This window comes from Nipponia nippon, unplaced genomic scaffold (assembly GCF_047370975.1).
Source record: "Nipponia nippon isolate SJK-2023a ecotype South Korea unplaced genomic scaffold, ASM4737097v1 scaffold_1, whole genome shotgun sequence".
Classification (NCBI taxonomy): domain Eukaryota; kingdom Metazoa; phylum Chordata; class Aves; order Pelecaniformes; family Threskiornithidae; genus Nipponia; species Nipponia nippon.
In genome coordinates this window covers 150,219,648-150,245,200 of record NW_028262290.1, presented here as the reverse complement: position 1 = coordinate 150,245,200, position 25,553 = coordinate 150,219,648, and positions in this window count along the sequence as shown.

The following is a 25,553-nucleotide window of genomic DNA, read 5'->3' as shown; positions in this document are numbered from 1 at the left end:
CACAGTGTCCTACCTGCTCAGGAACTTTTGGGAGCTGCTGCAGAAGCCAGAAACACATGGAAACCTGCTGTGGGAGCAGAAGCCCAGAGCCCACGTGCGCCTCAGAGGCAGCAGGGAAGTCTTGGCCAGGTGTGCCTCACCAAAACGAAACACAAAGCTGTACAGCCAGAATTGGAGGGGGTGCCCAAGAGATGTCACCTGCAATCAGTAGCAGCAAACGGGACAGCACCTTGGGCGTCCCTCAGCCCAGCAAGGGTTGTGCTCCAAGTCACCTTGAGCTCCACCTGCGGTCACCCCTTGGGTCACTCTGCCACCGATTGCATTGCATTTGTGCCCAGCACCGGCCTGTGTCTTCTACCAAGCTGCAACACAGCCACGGGGACCCCAGCACACCATTTATTGCTGTGTTGACAGTACCAAGACACATCACTTGAATTTCAGCCATGGTGTACAGATTGTCTGAATCGATGAAGGAAGGTTTTCATCAGCTCTCTTAACAACAATGAACAGAATTATGTGTTTGTTTAACAATCAGTCTTGCATGAGATGCAATAATTTCCAGTTCCTGTTTCTTGTCTATCTTCCTGTTTTCGAACGGTATTCAATAAAAAGAAAATATTGCTTAAAGGAAGGATTTAATTATAATTACCTTTTCATTGCCTTAGCTGGAGTGCATAAAACTGCATTTTATGCTCTGATGTTGATCAAATATTTGGATACTGGTCCAGATGCTTTGATATTATTCCAAAGTAAGTGGGTGGGTATTAAAGAAATTAGTCTTGGTCTGTATTTTTATAGATCAGAGCAAGATTATTTCAATTTAAATAATTACATAGTTGATATAGTTGCAAAACTGCATAATCCAGAAAAAAAAGTTTTGATCAAACAAACATTTTATTTGACCCAGTATGAGACATTTCATTTACTTTTCATGGTATAAGACCTTTTAAAAATAATTTTGCTGGTTTTCAAAATGAGGTTTTGAAAGAAAAATGCTGTTTCATTTTAATAATATCAGAACAAAAAGTTTCAGCTTTTCTGAACTTCTCTCTCTAATCTGCATTTCTGTTCAAAGATATTAATTTCATTTTACCCCAATTCATAATATGATTGGTTGTAAAAACTGCAGTTTTGGACATTATTATTCAGAGATATGTCATCTGGCCAAGCCCCTGTGGGTGTCTTTTGTTACTTCTCTGCCCCTTTATTGTATTGACATGCCTTGCACCATACTTTGGGGGAGATGGAGACATGAAGCAAGGCTGTAAGAAATAGAGGGTAATTTAATGTAAGTTATTTTTCACAGTATCCCAGACAATATATCTAAAGACACACTAAATGTAATATCCCTACTGACTAGATGACAACAAATTTAGTGGTGGGTCTTGCTGGTGCCCTCATATCATGAATCTATGTAGAAGCTTAATTATTTTACCAAGAGTGACAGAACACGATACTGCAATTTTTAACAGAAATGGAAGGAGCTGCTGCCATTCAGAAAGGATTTATCCCCTAGATTTAGACTATACTATATCCAGGGAAATATGGCAATATTAAAGGTGAGGTGTTTGCAACTTGCAGCAGCAAACTTGATACTTCTGCAAAGGACCTTCTTTCACTGAATTGCATGGGCTAGCAATTAATTCAGTGAGAATGTAATTCCTGTCATTCAATATTTAATTAAAAGCAGCATTTCATTCTAAATCTGAGGACAGGATCTCAAAAAGCCAAATATGGCTCTAAAGGACAGGTCTCCTACAAAATGGACAGATTTCCATAATAGTGAAAAGATCCTGTGATTTTTTGTATTAACTCCCGAATGCACGTTGCTTTTTTAAATGCAGACTCATAACTGTGAGACTCACAGAAGTAGCACCTTAACTTTAACCCTCTGTGTTTTGACAATCCTGCCCTAGTTTTGCATTGCAAACTTATAACCTTTTTGCAGATGTTGCCGAGAGACATTATGTCAGGGGAGGGGAACAGCAGAACACTTTTGCGCCATTGAAGATTTGGAGGCTTTTTGGGTCAGTGTGATGGCTGTAGGAGCTGGATATTGCTGTTAAGTATTTAATAACAGAACAGCTTTCAACTTGTCTGATTACTTGGTCCTTTTGGGGATAAAGAAAACAGCTCTGCGAAGAGAAACAGGATACATGTTGATATATGCTCCCCATTTGTGGGATCGGAGGCACATCCCACATTAATTAGCACTGGGGGAGAAATGCTTGGTGATGTTTACGGCTGGAGGCAGTGGCAGGCATGTGTGCACAGCAGTGTGCCGGACCGGGGCCCTTACATAATGCTACGGGAGCATTGGAGGTCCTCGCTTCTGCAGAGAAAGTGAGTGGCATGTGTCCCTGATAGAGAAAAGAGGATGTTCACCCTGCTAAACCACAGACCTTTAATCCAGGACAGCTGACCCAGAGGGAAAGGTGTGAGGGACATCTCTTCCATCCCCATGGATGTAGTTGGGGCAGCAGGAGGCTGGGCTTTTAACACAGCACCCAAGTTACCTCCTGCAGTCGGGAGATTTTTTTTTTTAAAAGCTGTGGCTTATTTATGGTGGTGTTGGTGCTTGCATAATGCTTATGGGAATTCACACCTCACCTCCTGCGGTCTCAGACAGCCAGTGCACACAGTCATGCCTTCTCTTTACCTCAGACCACAAGCACAGGAGAAGGTCCTACCTCCTGTGCTCACAAGCTTTGTCTTACTTCTAGCTCTGTTTTCTCTTCTCCATTCACCATGCTGTCTCTCAAACCTGTCAAATTTCCCCATAAAAATTTTCCCACAAAATCCATTCCCCCACTGCCTCGCTGGTGCTACCAGCCTTTTTCCATGCCATGCTCCCACCTGCCTTTAGTGCTGCGTTTTCCCGGCAGCTTGCCCATGCTGCTTGGCTGCTGAGCCTGGTGCTGCACCCCAAATCCTCCCATTTAGCACCACATGGGACCATGTCTCTGGCCACTCTTGTGGGAGTCAGTGAGGTCTCTAATGGTAACACACATGCCTTGCACAAGGCAAGGTCTTGCACTTGGCTGCATATACAGACCAGCATGTTGCTTTCACTCCTTCTCACAAACAGGACATTCCTCCAGTCACCATCAAAAACCATGAAGTATGAGAATGGCTGCCCTGTTTTACTGTTTTCTGTTCTCGATGGCTGCTGTACTGCCCTCACCACCACAATATCCCCATGCCGGGCTTGCCTGTGCTATGTGATGCGACCAAACTCTGCCACACGCGGGTCAGCATCTTTCATCTTTTCCCTCAGGAGAAGAAAGAGTTCTGTGTGTGTGTGTGTTCATGCTTCTTTTGACTACCTGGCTCAACGTGCCTGTTTTAGGTCAAAGAAGTGCATCTTAACAAAAAGCAGGAGTAGGGAGGTCTGGGATGGCCTGTGAGTGCCTTTGTGAGTTTGTTCTGCTAAGGCTTGCTCCTGGGGAAGTTCTGCTTCTCACAGAGACATAGAGAAAGTTAACTGTGCCAAAGAAGTGGTGCTATTTACCAGAGCCCTCGATCAGAGCTTGGGATCCCTGCACCCAGGACCATATATATGGCTCGGTAGCCAGCACAGAGAGAAAATAATGTTTGTGCTTGAGTTTGCAGTAGCGTATGCTGCTTGCTGCTAACTGAAGTTTCCAAGTGGCTGAAGACTTCAGGTCCAGATATGCTGTGCTGCCACAGTGCAAATAGGAGATTTGACAAGTTCAGTCATCACTAGGTTGTGATTTGTCATGTTGATTACTCCTGGCAGATAACAGGATGACCATCGCATGGCTGAACGGAGGCAGGGGAAAGCACTAGTCACTTCCACAGGAAAACTTTGTGTATGAAATGAACAAAAAAAAAAAAAAAAAAAAGAAATGAAATGAACCCACAACCAGCGCACAATGTGTGGACTACAAGTGAAGACTGAAGACTTATCTGCCAACCTGTACATTCACATTCAGTTTCAAAAAGCCCTTTTCCATGCCTGCGCTGATTTTGACCCAGGTGGGGATCGCCCTGCTAATCATGATGCATATATTGCACTGGATTGGAAGGACTTTCTGCAATCTGCATGTTGCTGGCATTTGATTCATGCCTGCTAAGGCATTTCCCCAAGAGGAAGTCTTTTGGTTAATTTCTGTTGCGATGTCCTGAGGGCATTTTCCTTTCTGTGATCTCATCAGACCTCACAACAAAACAGAGCCAAATATGTTTGGCATTTCACTGGGAGACCTCGGGAAAACTGGTAAGTGAGACTTGTGTGAAGTTCTGACAGTGAATCAGCAGGGGTGCTCTGTGCTGGGCCCATCAGTAAACAAGTGCACATAAATGTGTGTAAACATTTAAATGTATGCAAATGTGGAGAGAAGACAAATTATCTTTTTGCATATGCAGAACCCTGTGCTTACTGCCCTGTGATACTGCTGGAGATGCTGCTGGACACCTAACAGTGAGCTGGTAGGTACAAAAAATGTACAGAAAGTTGGGTGATGTTTGACAAAGGTCTGGTTTCTTAGGTTATTTGGTTTTCAGCCTCAACCATTATGCTGTTTTCCTAAGTTCCAGAATTTTTAATTTGCAATATCATCAAAAAACTCCTACCAGTTTGCACACAAGCAGAGTGGGACCCTCTGGCATGTGTTGCCTGAGTCCATTGTTTGTTTGTCTGGCCCTTGTATCCAGGCTTGGAGTAGGGTATTGGCAGGAGACGTGAGAAGCCCTCAGTCTTGTCTCCACAAAACCCCAGTGTTATACACAGACTAAGGAGTTAACAGATCATGGACCTTTCCTGTAACAGATTTAGAAAAGCAGAAACCAGGGTTATTTACTGTTCCCACACTCTGAACTCAGACCAGTTTTAAATTGCTAGGTTAACTAGCCATTCCTAAAAGAAGTATTCTGTGCACCAATGTATTCTTTGTGGTTGAAGCAAAAATTACGTACAGACAGTGCAATGTTTCTTGCAAAGGAAATCTTCAGCCAATGGAATATTTTAAAATTCAGCTATGATATCTGTTAGCTTCTTTCTGGCTGGGGGTTAATTTGATCTCTACCTTTTCATGCAGACAGTTAGAAGAAATGTCTCACTTGCTAAGAGACATTGTCATGGAGATATGACGTAAAGTAGAACATATTCAAAAATTGCCCCCAGTTCTATTGTAGTTACTGCTAATAGCACTGAGATGTAGTGTAAGCACACTGCAAGCCAACTTCTGATGTCAATTACATCAGTGTAAACCAGATTAGAAATTGGCCCAAGCCTATAGGTTTAAACATGACTGTCTTGAACTTTATTTTCAGGACAGATAATGTTTTCGAGGAAAACAATCCACTTGTTAATTTTAGCAGTTTTATCTCAGCACAGTTTGGCAACAGTTCTAATACATTCCTAGCACTTGGCTTTATTTTACTCTTCATTATATTGCCTGAGCATCAGCACAACTCAGCCTGTCAGATGAGGTATTTCAATGAACAAGATACAGGTTTGAAGGCTGGGGACCAATAATGGAAGAAATGCAAACAACTGTCATTAGGCATGGATTTCATATTTTGTGAATGACATATTTTCCTCTCTGGTAGGTCTGTACTAGGTCTGCTTCTACCCCATCTGGTGTTCAACACTTAAGCTGCTTATTATTAGATGTAGAAATCCAGAACACATTTCAAACAGATCAATGGTATCAGAAAACTTCCTATCATGCAGGAGTAAAACAATCCAACAAGATAAGAATGAATTTATTTTCCCTGGCAGCTGTAATCTTTTTGGACACTCAAAGAACAACATTTCTTTGACCTCTTGATTAATTGACATACTTACAGAAAAGAAACAACATTTGCCCTATGTATGCAATATCTTAATACAAAGCTGAATCTGTCCCAAGGAAAAATAGTTGGGCCTGATACTATTTAGGCCAGTGAAAGTCTCAGGTAACTTTTAAGCATCACTTATACTTTCCTTTTGAGACTTGGCAAGAGGCTTCTGTGCTGGCCTTTAATACAGGCATTGTTGCTGCTATGAATTTTACCGAGCTAACCTGAGATTCAGGCCAAAGATGTGGACCTAAATGTCCTTTCTAGGCAAGATGGGAGTTTGCAAAGTTCAATTTTCAAACAAAAAAAAGCAATCAAGATGTCCTCACAGATGATCAAGGCTCTTAAAAAAAGATCTGCAAGTGTTCCAGTCCAACCCAAGTCAACTGAGAGCAAGGAACTAATCAAGGAACACAAGTATGCAGGAAAACATGTGAAAGATCTAATCACTAATGAGAAACATTTACTCCCTCACTTTCTGGGTTGTGTGCTGATCTTCCATTCACTTTTTCTTTTTTTTTTTTTTAAAGTATTTTCTGTGCTATAATTCACAACAGCTGGAACGATTTTGTGTGTGTGTGTGTGTGCGTGCATGTGTGTATGTGCTGGACAAAAGAACATTACCAACTTGAAAAGGAAAAGGATGGGCACTGTTTTTGGAACTTGGCTCTGAAGGGGATGTATAATGATATGAGAAAGATTAAGTAAGTGGAGGAAGCTGGGGGATCTTCTAGCCGCAAGGCTGCTGCAACGTGGGTGGGCTCAGCAAGGGTCTCAGCACATCCTGTCCTACCAGTAATACCCTGACCCTGGTTCAGAGATTTCACAGCGCTGTGGAGCAAGAGGGTGGATACATTCACTGCAAAGCCTTCTTCAGCCAAAATCTCTTCAGGCTGAGGCCTGGCCAGTGACTGATAGCTATGCACAGTAATTTCAATTTTTTTTACATAAACATAATGAGGCGTTGTTTATCGTGGTCCTGAAAGCTTTGGGAGTGAGATATTGGGGAAAACAAACAAAGAGACACTTCGCGAGTTCTCTGAGCGGTAAATGGTTCCCCTTGGCATGTTCTGACAGGCCATTTCATTTTAGCTTTGCTGAATCAGCTTAATGGGGAAAACTCAAAACTCATTGCCAAGCTCTTATGGCAATTTCTCTTTACCACAGTGGTCATAAACAGATGTTGTTATCGTCTATACTAGGAACGAAATATTCCTTGGGGCAGGTTTGCGTAGGATGTGCAGATTGCTCCAAAATTAGGGAAGGGCTGAGGGTTAGGGGTGCACACAGTGGAAGTGAGCATTTGGGTTTGTCACGTGGAACACACAAATTCCATCAAAAACTTACATATGTGATATTGGTCAATGTGACACTGAAACACGTCAGCACCTATGTTAAATCAAATGTAATTCTGTGTGTGTGTGTCGGGGGGGGGTGTATGTGTGTGCTTCAGATTTTTATTCCCAAAATGTTTTAAGTGAAAGCAATATAAAAATTAACTATCTCCCTTCCACAAGGCAGCTACAGCAGAATGACACATCCAGGCCATTAATACGAGTCGTAAGCCGACTGCCATGGAAGGAGCTGTATCAAGAAGTTCAAAGTTTGCACAGAGTTAGCAGGGTATCACTCACAGCAGAAGCTACTGAGAGAAGAATTCAGCAAAGGCATCTCCCCAAAGGGCTATGGTCAGAGTCCCATTCCCAGCCTCAAAGGTAGGCAGAGGTTTTGTTCAAGGCCTTATATCGTCTTTTTGTTAATGGACATAGTACCAACACAAGCAAATGTTCCTTGGGACAGATTCAGCTTTTATTATGGCAATTCATATAGGAGACAAACACACGTTTTTTCAAGCATGATATTTTGAATTGCATACTGGTATGCCCTATTCAGTATTCGGAAAAGTGTACAGTTATGTCATTTTACACTTGGTAATTCTGCTAATACAATCAAACATGGTGCTTGCATTTTATGACACAGCATCACATAGCTAAATGGATCACTATAAACCTCAAGAGGTACAACAGCCACCAGAAAACTAATGTGAAAAATTGGTTTTACTGGGACATTCTTTTCATGATCATACATTGAAACTGTTGGGATAAATTCCCCAAGAAACAAATATGTCCAAACTTTTGACTGGAGAAGAACCTCGGAACAAAGTTTTGGATCTCTTCCTGCCTTCTGAGCTTTGGAAAAAAATCACCATCAGAAGTGTCTGGGCCACCTATGACCTTCCTGCCCCTCAGCTGCAACTCTCATAGACTCTAAATTGGAGCATAACTTACTCCAGTTGTACATTTCCCACTCTTACTGAGGCAGGCTGCTCCTTGAACAAAATCCCAGCATCCCTTCATCCCTGACCTGCCCTGTCCTTGTCTAGAGATCAGGCAGAAAACTCTTACCCTTTGAAAGAAGTGCGGGTCGGAGACATGCCCGAGGCACAGTCCCTCGTGAGTAAACCTGAGTCTTAAAGTATTATCTGCAACAAATAAAATCTGAATGCCAGGACACCCACAATGCAGGGCATCTTTCCATTTGGTTCTTTGCAATCCAGGGCTTAGAGCAAAACACAGCACAGAGACAGCCCAGTAGTGAAGGCCAAATTTCAGTTTCCAACTCCCGGGGTGGCTGAATGACACTGAACCCTGGCTGATTTTGCTGCACACTGTAAGGTTACCCATTTGTTTCCCCTAGCTGTCAGCATGAGAATACCTCTGCTGAGAAGGCTAAACACACCCTGGCCGCAGGCCACCTCGGCTAGGCTGTGCAGAAAGGGTATGTCAAGGCATGAACTGGATCTTCCAAAATCTCTGCCACGTCCTCTTGTCCTGCTATGTCCTTCCCAACCAGTAACTCCCTGCACCTCCAATCAGGCCTCCTTTGCTGTTCATTTTACCAGCTTTCTATCAACTGCCCCCACCTCCAGAAGAGCTGTTCCCTGCAGAAAACCCATAATGTGGATCATGGTTTTTGATTAATAGATCCGTACATTCTTTATGCCTGAATGCATGCCGTAATTTATGAGTAACAACAAGGATGTGTTCTCCAAAGAAAGTAATACTTGACTAAATTGTTCTCTTGACGTAAACCTGTAATTTAAAAATTATATATATTTAGAGTGCAAGTCAAAACAGGAAGTGCATTCCCAAAGCGGATAAAGATATTTCTGAACCTAAATATCTAGTGATACAAAATTGCCTTGAAATGTTTCTCCCTTCCCCGCCTAACAAAACCACCCTTTTCCAAATAAGTCTGCTATTTATGGGAGCGCTTTGCTGTACAGGCAAGTTAGCTATCACTGTCTCTTTCAAAGACTTTCATAGTCGCAGGCTGTCCGAGGAGTATTCTGCCTCTGAAAAGTAAAAGTATATCCATCAAAAGCAAAGCAAATCTGGCACTGAGAAACCATTTACAAAAGTTCAGATAAGAAAGAATGTATCAGGGAAAATCAATACAATTCAGTAGCAGAGGACTAAATACCCAGTGGGAGATCCATGTAGCTAAATGCAGACTTTTGCATCTTAGCTAACACTAATTGCTCTTGGCTCCATTCATCTACCATGGGGAGTTGGTCAGCATAGGCAAGGCAGACTGGGCTGTGACACATCTCATCCTCAAGTAGATGTCTAAAATAGAAAAGCCAGAAATGTACTCAGAAGGTACCTGGTTCTCTCCATTAGCTATAAGCCATCTGGCATGCCTAGTTTGGCTGCAGACAGCCACATGGCAAGTATCAGAGGTTAGGTGCTGTGATGCTAACACAGGAGTGAATCTAAACGTCAGGTGAGAAGCATTAACAGCAAAATAATGAATGTGATGGTCGTGAACGGGGCGGGGCAGGGGGAAGATTAATAATGGCAGGTATCAGTTGATAGGAAACAGTCGTTAGGTTGTCTGACTTTGTACTTCCACTCAGGGAGCAGCAGTCTATGTGCAATCAACCCCTTCAGCAGGCAGGAATTGTGCTTGTGCAGAGAATGACACAGAGCGCTGCAGGAATCACCCCTCTCCTTCATTATGGAGTTCCCTGCGTGCAGCATATGCCACCAAAGCAAAGTAGTCTCTCTCTAAAAGCATTTGGGAATTCACAATGTAGCAAAACCTACGTGTACGCATATAGGTCTACACACACGTACACACACACACACACACACAAATTTATATATTACATGTTTTATTTATAACTCAAGATTTTGCATAGGAACTGGTTGTACAGATGTTAAAGCAAGACCTCATGAAACATGTTCCAACGAGAAGAGTAAGTCTGGCATGACAGCAGCTAGATACAGGAACACGAGTTTTGTTAAAGCTCTAAATCCCAATGTAATTTCTGATTCACAGTATTCAGCTATGTAATAGCTGAAATAGTGACTCAGAAGAGACAGAGCTGTTGCCTCAGTGCTATTTTCATTATTTTACGAGGCACAAATTAGCACGGAACTATAACCTGTAATTAATTCCATGGCAAATTCATATTATTTTTGTACTATTTTGTGCAATTGCAAACCAGCAGATTTTTTTTCTGCTGTATTTCTATGAAAACCATTTACTCCAGGCATTGTTGCGTGACTACGGGTTGTTCTTTGGGTAGGTAGCCTGGAGGGGTCACCTCCTTTGAGACCTGAGCTCAGCCTGGGCTCCCTTTATTTCCCAGCAGATCTGGACACATTTCTCCTAACAGAGACAAAGTAAGGGAGATGACCTGATCCGTGACCTGCCTTGGTAACTATTTCCCATAACTTTGGAGTCATCATGCTTTGCTGTAGGCTAAAGGGATAGCATGACAAGAAAAAATATAGAATTCCTATAGCAATACTACCACTGCTGGTAGGTACATGGTGAAATATCCACAGGTGATCAAAAGCTGGGCAGTGCAATGCCTGCTCTGAATTATAATTCTACAGCAGTATGCTTTTTAAGTCATTTAATTTTATGTGTAGCCCTGCATCTACCAAGCAGCCCCCTGAAGCCATAGTTTTTGCAGCATCTTTTGTATGTAATTATCTGGCTGTCAGAGTACACACTTGTCCATTTGCTCTCCAAAGCAGCCTTCCAAGAAGTACTAAACATCCTCATCTGTTCACAGCTGCAGAGAAGATCTCAGGGATGCCTTATGCCAACATCTGCTCTGCAGGTTGGTTGTGCTCTGGCAAAACGGGTTTAGCTAGGTGTGCTGTACCACTGTGGCCATGGATACACAGGCATAAAGGTGCCTTAGACCAATCTAATGCAGTCTCCTTTGTAGAGACAGCTTTGTTAGTTTAATAAATGTTTAACCGAGACCATGCTAGTGCTGTTGCACTGCTCTATTTACACCAGCATAAGGAAAATGCCACCAGCCCTCTCAATAGCCACCTTCTCCATGAAACGCGTGCCTCAGTGTTCACTGTCTCCTTTTGATGTGTGTTATTGTCAGAAGAATACGTTGTATTTGAAGTTTCCTGCCTTCCTAACTGATGTGACTCATCCAATTGTACATAATAATTTTCTTTTTTCATGTAAGTCAACAGTATTTTGCTAACTGAAGTTACAGCATGTCTTCAGCATGTATTAGAAAGTAACCACGCAGGAGAATGCCAGAAAATAACAGAAAAAGACTTCAGGCACTTTATTCAGTTGGTTTTCACTTAAAAAAAAAAAAAAAAAAAAAAAAAAGCTTACACCCTTGTCTAATGGTTTTATAGTCCATTGCACAATAACCTGTTATTATGTGATTTTTTTTTTACTACACTCACCTCAGGCAATATGAGGTCCTATAATTGAAGTGAAATATTGAAACAGAATTTTCTACCAACTACACCATTATGAGTGATACTGATCTACAGCATTCTGCTTCTAGTTCATTTGTAGGGGACAATAATAAAATATTCCTACTAACTCGATTGTTTTACGTCATGAAACAGAAACGCCAAAATCAAGGTCAAGAGTATGTGAGCATTTTAATTTCCCTGGTGCTAGGCCACAGTAAAACTCCTCAGGATATAGTCTCCTGGTCTCCTGCAACTCATTATGTATTTAATTTTCTCCCTGTAAAGTGCTTTCCTTGAATGCAAAGTCTGTGTATTCTAGAGGTAAAAGCATCAAGATAAAAGCTTCAAAGAGTCTTTTTCTAAAGACATAATGTCTTGTAAGCTTCCTTATGAAATTCCAGTGCAAACCCCAACCATACTGTCTTCAAAAGAATTCCCAGTGCATTTTCTTTATTTGCACAAAGGAAGGAAGGAAAATTAGAGGGGAGAGGAAGGGGGAAACTGCGGTCAACGTTACAGCCCTGCAGATTTCTGGAGTCAGACGCTCTGGACCCTCAGAGTGAAAAAAAAAGATCTATCAGGCAGGGCACTGCATGGGAATTTGCTTGTATCTACTTGTCTTGTCTTCCATGGCCTTCAGAGCATCTCTTCTCTCAGATGCTACTCCACCGCCAACTCCCCCCCCCCCCCCCAAGGCGGCGAAACCCTAGCACATTTTCCAGCAGCTTGCTGCTTCCCTCCCGGGCTGTCTCTGCCTACGGGAGGAGCCCCCATTAGAAACAGCCCTAAGCTAACCTCTCTCAAGTCACTCCTTTACCAGCACAACTCCCCTCCAAATTACACCAGTGTGCTGAGATTACTCGCTGACGTGCCATCCAAACCTGTCTCACTGGTTTCTCTTGCCGCCTCCCAGTCTCCTTGTTTTATCTACCCATTACCCTGTGTTTTATAGCATGGGCTCTTTGGGGTAGGGACTGACTTCACAGTGCTTGCACACCTCCTAAAGCCCTGGGATGGGGCACCCCAGAGTGCTAGTGCTCTAGATGTCCTCATAAATAATAATCCAACCAGTCACACGAGGAATTCTCACCTCTTTACATTAGAGAAAGTGGTAGGAAAGATAAAGATGAGGTAGATAAAGCATACTGCAGCAACTAGCTTAACATGCAGTTTGGCTTTATATGGTCTCTCTTCCAAGACTCCACTACAGAATTTTTGCAAGACTGCAGGCAGCTCTGCCTGCAAAGGAGCACACCAGCCACCCTGCTCAGGCGGGCTTGATGGCTCTGCAGAGCCTAGTAAAGGGGTAAAAACCCCCCTCCTTCCTACACTTGTGGTCTCTGTCAGGCAGTTCTCGTGCTCCCAGGGGCTGACTCCAATTTCAGGAAGGCTGTGCTTCCCCCTCCAGCGCCGCTGGGTACCAGAGTTTCTGCTGAGGTCTGGCGTCCCTGCCTGCAATGCAGGCGTTCACCCCCTGAGCCCAGCCCAAACACATACTGGGGGCTCAGATGGGTCCCAGTCTTCATGGTGCTGCTGTTCCCACTGCGACTGGGCACTTGGGAACGTGGCAGATGCTCATCTGCATTCAGCTTTCAGCTCAAGAAAATAGGTCTTGCAGTTTGCAGTATGCCTCCAGGAATGACAACCAAAGTCTGCAGTTGACAGGAAGAGCTCAGAAAATCATACTTGAGACTGATGGGAAGTCACAGAAAAACACACTAAGCTTGCCAGTGTATGTGCTGTTTGCATGGCCGTGACACACCTGGCTGTCCTCAAATCCTGGTGCTCCATAGTGCAGCCATGGCAAACTGCTAATGTTACACTGTTAGCATCTGCCTAGCACCAGATCGGCCACAAACAGCTGCTATCCAGGCTCAAAAGCGTTTGTTCATGACTTGGTGAGCTAAAAGAGAGGTGAGGCATGTTAGGGATAGAAAGGGCAGCAGCCAGGTGCTCTGTAAAGAACTTGGTAACATGACAGTGTTACACCTCTGCCTTCCCAGTGCTCCCAGCGAGGGAAGGAAAAGGGGCTTACATTACCTAAACTTACTGTAACTGGGTGATTTTTGCCTTTTGCATGCTTATTTAAATGTGTTCTTCCATTGTGCAAACACAGATACGATAGCTGGGAGACAAAATTAAATGAGAGAGTGCCTTACCAAGGGGCTGAAAGAAACTGGACATTAGCATTAGTGGACATTAGCAAGGATGAACACAGTGGAGCTGTTCTCTGAGGGAACGCAAATGGGGACAAGCAATGTAAAATCAGAACAGGTGTATATAGAAGACCATAATGAAGACTGAGTCCTTCTCTCAAGATACATGATCCAACCATAGCGCATTAGCCCCGGGTGGCTCCGCCAGGGACAAATCACCCAGAATGAGCAGTCCTCATCCCAGCAGTACAGGCAACTGTTTCCCATAACGGTGAGTCATGGTGGACCCTGCAGTTTTCAACAGACATGCTGTTCAGATAACTTCTCACTGCTTTTGGGGTTACAAGAAGGAGTTGGCTTTGTAGTTGCTTGTCCTGCAACTGACAGCTGGTTGCTAAATTATCTCAGCCACGAACTCATTTGCCAATACAATTACACAGGGCTTGTGCTGGTGGTGTTTTGTAAGCGCGCATCCATCAAACAGGCACAACTGCGTTTAATGGGCTACCAGTCTCCCCTTGCTGCTGAAAAAGCTCTCAGAGTTGAACATTTATGTGCTCCAGACTGTGAGAAAATGACTCCAAAGCGACCTTTGTTTTACCTGCAGGTATACTGCCCTGTGCTGTGATCTTGTCAGATCTTGTTAACTCATCAGTGCTAGGGTAATCTTGGATGATAAAAGCCAAGGAAGACCTCACTGCTGAGGGAGGTTGTGCCTGTAGAATCACGAAAATGGGAACAATGAGGCACCAGCATCCTTTTTTTCCTCATTTTACAAGGAACTTCACAGGAGTCATTAACAACATATTATGGATGGCTTGTGAAGAGCCCCAGATCTGAGATTCTGTAGGGGAAAAAAAAGCACTGGCTTAGGGCTGGACTGAGCTAATCCACTTTATAAATGCTGCTGTGTAGCCAGTTTGTCTTTTTTTTTTTCTCCCTCTTTATTACCTTAACTTTACAAGAAAATATTGTACACTGCACTGTACAGCTGCAGTTGTTTTCTGAAACAGATTTTAGGATGTCTTGTTTAATGCTGATGTTGCCATGCCTTCACCTGGATGTTTCTCTGTCTCTGCAACAGGTTTCCAATGCTGTGCAGCCATCTCCAGAGCTGTGACACCTCCAGACTTCCTACAATGAAAGCCAGGGAGCAGAAATCAGGAAGGTGGTGTGCCAGGCTGCATTCTTCTTCCAAAGTTAGAGGATGTGCCTGGCAGCAGGAACGAAAGAGGGCAGAAACACAAACACTCTCAAAGTGTCAGGACATCTCTGTCACCTTCCACCAATGCCATGCCCAGTCCCAGGGAGTGTGGTGGGAGTCAAGACAGGAGTGCCTGTCCTGCTCAAATCCATCTTAAAATGCATTGGCTGTCAGCTCAGGTGCCAGGGTCTGTAGGGAAATGAAAATGATTCTTGCTACCAAGAACCACCACACAGGTGCCCCAGCACAGTGACACGAAAACAAAAATTGCTCTGTACCTCCACATTTTTCAAGCTTTGGAAATACATCTAAACATCCTTGCTTTTGGTTTTACCCCGTTTTGAGTCCTAGTGACAACGGAGCAGAGGGACAGCGTAACGCTCTGCAGCGACCATGGTTCTGTAAACATGTCCCTGTATCCAAGGAGGCGGTTGCAGGTCTGCCAGCAGAAGAAAGTCTCAGCTCTGGGACCTTAGTCTGAGCTCTGCCAAGGTGAGCTGGCTGCACAGGTGCTAAGGGACATATTTAAAATAAGCTAGTGTGTGGCCAGCAGACAGTCACCTCCACAGGAAAATTACTTACTACCTTTGTAGAAATGCAGATATACCCCTAGAAGTCATGGCTGGCTACAGCAAAGAGGGTATCCTCTCCCAAACTTCTTGCAGGGTAAAATGAAAAACAACAACAACAAAAAAAATCAATATAGATCCGTAAAGCAATAGCCTCTGTGTGTGATGGACAATCATGTCTGCTCATGAAAAGACCTGTCAGGATCCAACAGCCCTTGTGACACAAGGAGGAGGAAATCCAAGTCACCTCACTTAGTTCAGTTAATCTCCACTAATTGATGGAATAAAAGCCAAAGCCCTGAGCACCGAGGTACTCCAGATTCCAGATGTTTTAAATATTCAGGGTGATTATAAAGCTACCATGATCCTTGAATACTGAATCCAAACAGTTATTTTTTACTCAAGCTTGAATGTTTGGAATTCACTAGGTTAGGGTTAATTACAGAAAAATAGATGAGGAAACATTTCTGAGACTGGCAAAGACACAGAAGTGGATGCAAGTCTGAAACTTCACGTCCTGGGTCTGCTTCTGGAAAACCTTGTTCAGAGACCCCTGATCCTCTGAACATCCAGGGAAAACCACCCCTGGTGAGCATCGGACAGCCCGTCTCTGCTTCCAGCCTGCAGTCTGAGAACACGAAAAGATGAGCTCCAAAGGGAGGGAAACCTGAGGAAAAAGTGAAGAATAAAAAAGCCCAAGGAAGAGAGTCTGTAAATGGAGCACAGAGATCACTCCCAAAAGGCAACACAAAACCGTAGTGTTGATGTGTCCCTCAGGACAGGGCAGCGGGGGTGAGTCAGCGGGTGGTGGCCAGAGAAAGAGAGCACAGATCGAATCGGTGGGATGATGTTTTGCAGATAGAGTGTCTGAAGACAAAGGTGAAAGCAGCTTATTCACGTTTGTCGTGGATCCAGGCATAAATGGGAGAAACAGCACATATGACATTATCCTTGGAAACTGGGCAGAGGTGCTGCAGTTTAAAATGCTGGAAGTGAGAGTGTCTATAAGATACCCAAGTAAGATTTTCCTCCAGAAGTATTTCTAGTTGGTAGCTCCTGGAAAATGAAATAATTCATTTTGTTCATGCCATGTTGAGTTAGCTGTTAATAAAATTAGTGGTTGGTGCTGTGCGGCAAGTTAGTTCCCGATTTCTCTGGGTATAAACCCTGAGTGATGGACCAGCTCGTCAGATGCTGATGTCAGCCCTGAAACCCTGCAGAAACATGATGGCAGGGTGGGATCTGTTCCATGAGGCTTTTCTGCTCCTGAAGCTGGTTGAAATATATTGAGCTTGCCAATAAGAAATATTCGGTGCTGCTGACTCTCCCCCAGCATTCCGTGCTGTTTCTCCCACGTCCATGCTGACCTGGTGAAGTGGTTCCATGAGGTGTAGATGGCCACAGGTCTGGCATGCTCATCTCCTGCCCACTGGTCCCTCTCCTCCACTGCATGAGACACAGACCCCCACTCAGTTTACCCAAGTAGCTACAGGAGATTTTTTGCTTAAGGGTGCAAACAGCCCACATTTTTAATGATTGTGCAAGAAACTTCACTGAGAAGAAAGCCTGAGCTTCAGAGGGTTGGGGTGGTTTTTTTTAAGGTGTAAGCTGAAATAAAAGTTTCCATAGTGTTTTTGGATTTCTAAACCAGCCTTTCTGTTTGTAAACATCCAGGCAGCGGAGAGGCTGTCCTCCTTCCCCTCTCCCATGAGGAACCATCTCGCTGCTTTACCTCCTCCTCTCTGAGCTGCCTGCCCGCCCTGGAAGCAGCCCTGGGAATGAGACAACAAAGGCTGCATGGACAGCAGCTAAAAACGCCTAGAAAAGCAGTCCTTGATGGGCAGATGAGAAGACATTGTCTCTTTTCCCTGTCTGTGACCACTGCACTCCTGTGTGCAGGGAAGCCCATGTGTTTAGAAAGGAAAGATGAGCTCCAGGCCCCCATGGTTTTGGCCACATTTTAATGATTAAGTGTTTGAAACTAAAGCACAAGGGGCTTCCATGGTACTGAGCACTAAAGCCTCGGGTTTTTTGGGCGCTCAGAAAGCCAGGTATCAGTTAATCCACTGAGGCATCTCTAAACATGGCTGCAGGTATAGGAATTTTAGGTGTTGAGATTTCACCTTTGACCTTTCCTTTATTAAAGTTACTCTAAATTGGGCCAGACACAAACACTGCTGACACTGGCTTTGGGCACAGTGCATCCAGTTTCACGATAAAACAATCCCTGTGAGGCTGGGCAGCGCTGCTCTCTTGGTGCCTTCAGTGCAAACCATCTCCTGGTGGCCTTTGCATCCTGGGCTCTGCTGTGCACAGATACTTATGCCCACCTAAGAGAGCGGCGTGGCTCTACCTGCTTGCATTGGGATAAGATGCCTCCCTGAGACAAGCTGGAAATCCTCTCTTTTTTTCCTTTTTTTCTTTTTTCTTTCCTTTTTTCCCCTTGCATTTTGCTCCTGTAGCTTGAACATAAAATGACAGGAGCATGTCATCAATTGCACAGTAGTGGGATACGTGAGCCATGGGGAGTCCAACTCTGCTCCTCGCTCCCGCTTGCCCTGGAGCAGACTGATACCAAACTGGGGAGCCATGGCCAGGCCCCAGCAGCCTCCATGCTCAGTTGCTCATCAGTGGAAACTGGACAGAAAGGACAGAGGGATCCTGGGGTTTTGAAAATGTCTCCCAGGACACAGAACAGGCATGCAAACCAAATTATCACTGGAAATCACAAGGAGGAGGGCTCCATTTCAGTACGTTCTCCTCTCCCACGCGGGAGGCTGCTGGCTGTTGCTAGTGAAGGGTCTGGTGGGTCATGGTGACATCTCAGCTCCAGACATCCTTTCACTAGTGTCATCTTTCCTGGTCAGGAACTTCTGACTCAAATGAAAGGAGAGAGGTTTTTCATCATGGGAGCTATACCCTTTGATTATGGCTTTAAAAAGTTTATTATTAATCACTTATTCCTTTCAACTTTTCCCAAGGCATAAAAAGTAGGACACAGCTCTAGAGACTAAAAAGTTCGAAGACAAGACTGGAGCACACAGGCATATGGAAAGCCCAAATGAAGGAAGCACCTAAAGCTTTAATTTAGATGCATGATTTTTTTATCAGCTCCTTTTGCAGACATTATAGTAAAACTGGGTCTTACAAGGACCTATGAATGTGAACAAGTCGTCGGTTTTGTAGACCAGGATGGGAGTAGCAGTCAGTAAATAAGGGCAATGTAGAGAAAGAAAGAAAAAGAAAGGAAAAAGGAGGAAAAATGGTAATGAGAGCAGCAGCCTCCATCAGGAAGATGAGAGCAAGGAGAGAAAAGGAGTTGAATCCCACACACAAATGCAAGGGCACAGGATTTTCATCTGGAAAGGAGAATTTCAGAGACTTTCAAAGACTAAGCATCCAACTGATATGATTTCTTTAGGAAGCAGCATGGCATCAGAATTTTTCCTTAGGTGCCTGGCATCAAAATGCAAGCACAAGTTAGACAGCTGGGGCTGGCAGGCAGTCCTGAGCATCCCCAGGTGAATTGACTCTGAAAAACCGGCTCTGCGTATTTGGACACAACTACAGCGACAAGGATGGCTTCGGCAGGCTCATATGGGCTGAAAAGTCAATATGAGAACTCAGAGCGTGGAAGTGCTGACAGGATAAAGGCATCCTCACAGCATTTGAACCCAGTCCAAGACTAACATAAGTGAAAATCTCTGGAGAAGCTGTTCTTGTTGAATTGCAAGTTGCTTTTTCCCCCTATTTAAATAAGCCAAAGTAGTTAAATTGAGGTGATAAAAATCTGAACTGCTTATCTGAACCTTATCAGTGAATTCTACCTTTCAAAAATAGTTATTCAAATTCTTACTTCATCAGGCTTTAGGAGGTAATACATTTAAAGAAATAAAATGTGGAAAAAATCCATTTGAAGGTGCTGGCTTCATCTGCATGGCAATGAAATGTTCTCAAGAAAGGCGTTTACTTTTAATTAATAATAAAATAAATGCAAACCACCACAGGCCACATTTAAGAAAATGCTGCAGTTCAAAGTGAGAAAAGACTTTTATTAAATGAAAGTGCCAGTGAGTACCATTAAATGAATGTCAACACAATCATTAGAGCAATCTATCAACCAGCTTAAAGAAAGTATAAAATCACACAGGCAAGTTATGGGCATAATAGAAGTTTGATTGTATTTTTGCACTTTGACTCCAGGAGAGAGAGGTCTCTCCACAACAAAAGGTGATCGTCTCAAAAGCAAACCCCAGCCCTAACCAGGAGGGACTGGCTCCAACCTAGCGTGTTTTTAAAGATCCCCACTGCAAGGATTTAGCACCGTCCTCCTCACCAGTGGGGTTAATTCATGTTCTGACATGATGTGCTGTACTGTCATGCTTATAGCCCATGCCTCCATTAATGCCTACCACTATTAAATGCTGCTTCTTGTGAATAAGGCTTCAGATAAGCCACATCTTTGCATGACCCATCGCTCTGCCTGCTGCTCTGCGACCATGCTGGGGGGTACCATGGTCACCCCTCTTTTAGCTGGGCAAAGGGCCACAGCCAGGGAGGGTGCCGACTTCGGGGTCAGAGGATGAGTAGCTCCTGTTTCACCCACAGATGCACACAACCCCTGCAGCTGACCAGCTGAGGTGGTGGGGGACAGGCTGCGGGTCACCCATGCAGCAGCGTGCCGTGATCTGCTCCCAACAGCACAAAAAGTTGATTTTTTACAGAAATTGTTACCCTTCATTTCTGTTGTCCGCTTCTTGAGCTTGGAGTTATTCCTCAGGGCTGGGGCTGCGCCTTCTTGAACAGTGGAAAACCCATAGTATACCATGGGTGATATTAGCAGCCAATATATACTAAGTCATCATAACAACAAATTTCTGGGCCAATTTCCAACCGCACTCCCCACACAATTAGCACCATAAAGAAATCTTGACCCCCCCAAAGGGGACTTCCCCAAGGAAAGCTGGTGCTGCCTTTCATAAAGAAGATGCTTTGTATTTTATTTACTTTTGCTTAGAAAGAGAGAGGAGTGCACAGTAATGCTGACCGTGTTTAGGTGTATCAGAGAGAAGGAATGATGCTCAGTCTATTTTCTTGCTTTGCTGTGCTCCCCTTTCATTTGCAGGTGCCTTGAAACGATGGGAGCCACTGCCCTGGAGGAGCGGGGGGGGTGGTGACACTGCAGGAGGAAGTGCTAAATATAAGAGTGGCTAAATGGGAGTTTGGTGATCTCAGCTCCGTGTGAGATAGGAAAAACAAGGACTATGTTCAGCTCCACGGGGCTCAACAGCAAGGGCATAAAATGCCTCTGAGTGGGCTAAATGGCTCCAGCTCCAGAAAAAGACAGTTGAGTTGCTGAGATTATACTTAATTGGTGTTGTGGGAAGGCAGCCTCTCTGCACGGCAGCCTACGCTGTCCTGTCGTACAAAGCCTTTTCATGAGCTACCGGGGACACGCTGCCAAACATCTCAGCAAATACCAGTGCTGTAATGTCATCTCAGGAAGCAGAGGAGCCCAAAGACACCAGGACAGTCTCACTGCCCTCATGGTCCGTCCCCGCCACCCCTGCCCTTTCCCTCCCGGGACAATTCGCCCCTGTTCCCCATGCCCCAGCCCCCCCAGCAGGCTGGATGGGGACCTCATCCCACCCCCCATGGCAATGTCAGTAACAACATGGGCAATGTTTTCATCTAGGGAAGGACTTGGGTCTGCTCCCATGTCATCGTGTCTTGTTTAAGTATGTATTCAGGATTTGGCCCCAGCTCGGAGAGGCAGGGTTACAGGTACACAAACCCCCAGAGAGCAAGAGAGTGCAGATACCTTGTCCAAGCCAGTTTTCCTTGCAGCAATGACGCACACACCTGCAGCTTTTCTCCATCACGCCAAGAGGCCAAATGTCCCACCTTGTCTGTGAGTGCAGCTGGCTGCATTGGCCGGGTCTGCTAGTGTCTGACAGCAGGGTTTTGCCCTAAATATACTACTGCCTCCCTAGCAGTGCTCAAGCTGCTTGGAGCTCACCTGGCTAGAAGCTACATTTAAAATAGGGGGCCTGCAGTATGCTGCTGAGACACTGGTAGAGAGACTTGCCCAGACCAGGAGTCCCAGGGAATTAGCTGACGTGTGTCTCTCTGTGCTTTCTCTGCTGCTAACAGAAAATTTCCCACAGGAAAAAGAAATCTTGGTCAACTTTGTCATTGATAGTTTCCTGCTTTCAGTGAATGCCACCAGGAACCACCATAATCATGTGCCATGCAGACACAGATGTGTCATGAAGTCACTCAGGGCTTCATGTTATACAGGAGAGATTCAGAGCAAAGTACGACCCTCACATCATGCTGAGGTATTGAGATGGATGATCAAGAGCATGGTCTTTCCCCCTTGCATGCATCTGCCAGTGGTGTTCTGCAGGGCTGTTACGTGCCGCAGTCACAGAGCAGGTCACTAACATAGGCAACACTACAGCAGCTAAATAACAGCACCCTGAAAGAGGCCACGGAGAGAGCTCACACACGGATGCAATCCAGTGGACCGTGCAGGGAGGGAGTCTAACTTCCCTCTGAATTTTTCACTTCCCAGATTAACTTTTGCATGGGATATTAGGAGAAAAGTCTTGGCTGGGCCTCATTCATGTGACTGCTTGTATGAGCTTGAGATGTAAGCATGCACAAATGCATGCATCATCCATGTTTGTATCTAAATGCCTGACTTATACACATAAAATAGACCAGAATATACACACAAATAGACCAGAAAAGGGGGGGGGGGGGGGGGGGGGGAGGGATTGGAGGGCTTTTCTTTCTTTCTTTCTTTTATTGTTTTTATTTGGTCTTTTATATGTTGAAGGTGCAGTCCACTTGATTTAGCAATTTTGTTCTCTGAAGGAACCATTTTACCATTCTTTTAGTTTATTTTCTCAACTTTGAAACCTGAACCTAAGCCTCTTTTTCCTAAGCATGCCTTGAAAATAAAAGGACTTTGAGTCAGATGCTGAGCTGGTATATCCATAGGAGCGCTTAATTTTGTTTCCTACATGGTGCTTTTTCAGGCAGCCTGTTCTGAGGCTGGGTATAGCAGAGCAACTTCGACCAGGCTGCTTCCAGAGGTCATTCAAGCCAAAATTTGTGGTTACACGAGCCCAGCCTAGTGGCTCCCAGCCGGTGAGACAGTGGTTCCCAAGGGAATAAGCTCTGTTAACACGGCTCACTGGAGCTGGGAGCACTGGGGAGGTGCCTAAGTGGCCCTGGGAGAGCCAGCCTGCTCCAGCCGTGCCTCCCGGCCCCCGCAAGCCGGACAGGCCGAGACATGGAGCTCTGCCAGAGTCCTCCGGTGAGGCTCAGCTACCGCAGGCTGGGAGAAGGACAACCTTCGGGGGCTGTAGCCACCACATATATGTTGTAAAATGCCTCCATAAATGAAACAAACGGGCTACTGCATATAGTGCAAAGCAGCTGGTGAGGGGTGCTGCAGATGGTATGAGAAAAGGCCCCCAGAGCAGAGCAGAAGAGCCTTTTGTGTTGCTGTGTTGTTTTCGGCATTCCCACAACACTTTGCCATTTGAGCTGAGCTTTACAAGCTTCAAGGCAAATCAACAAGTTCAAGCACGAACCTAATTCAAGCTCTGAATAAAACCCATACTTGACAACTTTAATTATTAGGCTGATGCGTCATATTTACATTAATTTGAGCACTACTTAGATTCAATTACAATAATTCTTCCATATATTCATTCCAAGAGATTTCAATGACTTAGCAGATAGCATATATAATCAAAGCTTAGCTAAAGAAACAGGTTTGCTTTCTACAGACAAATTGTTCCTGTACCTGGGTGCTGACTACAGCATCCTGTGCATGCATCTGCATGGATGTGCCTAAAATGGTATCAGCATTTTGAACACAGGTGAGCCAAAGGACAGGGACTGGAAAGCCCATGAGCCTTGGCCATGTTCCCAGGATCAAATCACAGCCCCTGTGATGGGAGGGGTCCATGGCCACCTTGGCATGTGCTTTGGTAGTCTGGAAGTACTGTTGGATTCCTCTTTTGCTTTTCATTGATCACCCTGCAGCAATGCCCAGCACAGACTTTTTTCACCATCAGCTGGCCAGAAACTTTATTCCAGGTAGGACTTGGCTCATTCTCTCTGCCTCTTTCCCTGTCCTGTTTTCAGGGACACAGCTTACATCTGTTGGATGCAGAACATGACAACGCACTCAAGCGGAGTGCCACACGAGCAGCTCCTTGCACAATATCACGATCTGTTCTAGTTGTTTGATAACTCCTAGGCATAGCCTATGCTGTTTGTGACCTGTAAGGTGTTAAATGATCTGCATCCCCAAAGTGGAGAACCTGTCTCCCCCTTTCCACCACCAACACCCCAGGACAATACTCCCATACTCATGAGCTACAGAGTGAAGAGTGAAAGCTACTGCCCAGGTGTTCTCCATCCTTGTGTTTGGGTTTCTTTCACTCACCTGGTGCAATATAGACAGTTGGGATACACAGCAAAGAATTGCTCTTTTCCCAGGCGTTAGAGATGAGGGCATACCACAAACAAATTTTAGAGCTCAAGTTCTGTTTGAAGACCTGTATCCTCACAAAACTTCTTCTCAGGATGTTGTGGGGGGACAACAGTGAGCAGAAGGGACCTCTCTTTGAACATGAATTTCACTCTGAAGGTAGGGGATGAGCAAATAAAGTGGGGCTACTTTAAAATCCAGCAAGAATTCTGTGATTCTGTGGCTATGCTACACTTTGCAGTGGTGGGGATTAGTTTCCCAAGCAGTTTGCCTGCCTTGACTAGGGTCCCGAGTTCAAAGGCAGCAAGACCCAGCTCTGAAAGTTACTGTATTTCATCATTTACTTCCATGCTGCTTATTCCTTCCAACACGTTTTTTCCTTCGGTCGAGCCGACCGAGCCGGTGCCGGCCGTGCGCTGCGGAGCGGCCGCCGCTGCCGGGCGGGCGGGGGGCAGCGCGGCTGCGGGGGGCGGCGGGGCCCCACGCCGCGCCCCGCCGGCCGCTGCAGTGGGGCCTTGGCTCCACTCGAGGGAGCTCACGCTTTTGAGTAGCTGAACTTAAACCTTCGCAGCATCTTCAGGCAAAACCCTGCGGGTGACCAGCCCTCTGTGCCAGGGGAGGCTACGCCCAGGGAGGACTTCTTTCCTCCTGGAAAGCTGAGGAGATGCTTGTGCCAGAGCCTATGCTGCTCCTGGGTAAGATAAAGCATTTTCAAGCCTGTTGTGTTTCATTCCAGGGTGTCCAGGGCTCCTGCCACCCGTCCCAGCGGTTGGGGTGGCCACGGCACCTGGCGCACTCCCACCTGCCCTGTCACCGCAGCCGCCGTGGCCCGAGCGCGGCTGGATGAAGGTGTGCAGCATGGGGACATGCGGGAAGGGACGGTGTCCCACTGCGGAGCAGGCTGGTAAGGCTGATAGGACCACTGAACAATTACAAAAAGTAGAGTTGAGGAATAAGGCTTATTTTGGCTATTGCTTTATAAGCAATAATTGAGCTTACTGTGTCCTGCACAGTGACTTGGCACAGCAGAAGTCTGCATTTTCCCAAGGAATCACTCTTCTAAGGAAGCTGACTGTATGTAAAGGGAAAGACTGAGGAGATAATTTCATTCCTTGGGAAAAAAAAAAAAAAATCCCTTATCTCACACATCCATGCCTCATGATATCAAGACAAAAATAAGGTCTAACCAGATGCTTAGAAAGCATCTGCACCTTTGGCAGGACAGCGGGAAAGGAGCTGCTCCTCACATCCCTGGTCAGCCAGGAATCCCAGGAGTGCAGATACTTTTGGAGAAGGCCAGAGGGCAAAATCTATCCCTGGCTTCATTAGAGACAGTTAAACCTGATTCATCCTGTCTCCAGCCACTCCCTGACTTGTCTCCCGAAAGTCAGCACACACCGAGGCGTTCCCCAGCCAGGGTCAGGTGTCAGAGGCAGCTTCTCCAGCGAGCTGGTCTGAGTCAGAGCGTTTGGGAACTGCTCCAAGCTATTGGAAAAAAACAACTCCCAAATTAGCTGGGGTGGCTCCCAAGCGAATCCACCTCCGCGGGGA